We start from the raw sequence: 1,921 nt of genomic DNA, 5'->3' as shown, positions 1-1,921 counted from the left end.
ATAATAATAATAATAATAATAATAATAATAATAATAATAATAATAATAATAATAATAATAATAATAATAATAATAATAATAATAATAATAATAATAATAATAATAATAATAATAATAATAATAATAATAATAATAATAATAATAATAATAATAATAATAATAATAATAATAATAATAATAATAATAATAATAATAATAATAATAATAATAATAATAATAATAATAATAATAATAATAATAATAATAATAATAATAATAATAATAATAATAATAATAATAATAATAATAATAATAATAATAATAATAATAATAATAATAATAATAATAATAATAATAATATAATAATAATAATAATAATAATAATAATAATAATAATAATAATAATAATAATAATAATAATAATAATAATAATAATAATAATAATAATAATAATAATAATAATAATAATAATAATAATAATAATAATAATAATAATAATAATAATAATAATAATAATAATAATAATAATAATAATAATAATAATAATAATAATAATAATAATAATAATAATAATAATAATAATAATAATAATAATAATAATAATAATAATAATAATAATAATAATAATAATAATAATAATAATAATAATAATAATAATAATAATAATAATAATAATAATAATAATAATAATAATAATAATAATAATAATAATAATAATAATAATAATAATAATAATAATAATAATAATAATAATAATAATAATAATAATAATAATAATAATAATAATAATAATAATAATAATAATAATAATAATAATAATAATAATAATAATAATAATAATAATAATAATAATAATAATAATAATAATAATAATAATAATAATAATAATAATAATAATAATAATAATAATAATAATAATAATAATAATAATAATAATAATAATAATAATAATAATAATAATAATAATAATAATAATAATAATAATAATAATAATAATAATAATAATAATAATAATAATAATAATAATAATAATAATAATAATAATAATAATAATAATAAATAATAATAATAATAATAATAATAATAATAATAATAATAATAATAATAATAATAATAATAATAATAATAATAATAATAATAATAATAATAATAATAATAATAATAATAATAATAATAATAATAATAATAATAATAATAATAATAATAATAATAATAATAATTAATAATAATAATAATAATAATAATAATAATAATAATAATAATAATAATAATAATAATAATAATAATAATAATAATAATAATAATAATAATAATAATAATAATAATAATAATAATAATAATAATAATAATAATAATAATAATAATAATAATAATAATAATAATAATAATAATAATAATAATAATAATAATAATAATAATAATAATAATAATAATAATAATAATAATAATAATAATAATAATAATAATAATAATAATAATAATAATAATAATAATAATAATAATAATAATAATAATAATAATAATAATAATAATAATAATAATAATAATAATAATAATAATAATAATAATAATAATAATAATAATAATAATAATAATAATAATAATAATAATAATAATAATAATAATAATAATAATAATAATAATAATAATAATAATAATAATAATAATAATAATAATAATAATAATAATAATAATAATAATAATAATAATAATAATAATAATAATAATAATAATAATAATAATAATAATAATAATAATAATAATAATAATAATAATAATAATAATAATAATAATAATAATAATAATAATAATAATAATAATAATAATAATAATAATAATAATAATAATAATAATAATAATAATAATAATAATAATAATAATAATAATAATAATAATAATAATAATAATAATAATAATAATAATAATAATAATAATAATAATA

General features: G+C 0.0%; 1 pseudogene; it reads left to right on the top strand.

The window, feature by feature from the left end:
* Window positions 1-718: 718 nt before the first annotated feature.
* On the top strand, window positions 719-1,266 carry LOC135949992 (uncharacterized protein DDB_G0287625-like; annotated as a pseudogene).
* Window positions 1,267-1,921: the final 655 nt, after the last annotated feature.

This window comes from Calliphora vicina, chromosome 1 (assembly GCF_958450345.1).
Source record: "Calliphora vicina chromosome 1, idCalVici1.1, whole genome shotgun sequence".
Lineage (NCBI taxonomy): Eukaryota > Metazoa > Arthropoda > Insecta > Diptera > Calliphoridae > Calliphora > Calliphora vicina.
This window is presented reverse-complemented; position numbering and strand designations above follow the sequence as displayed.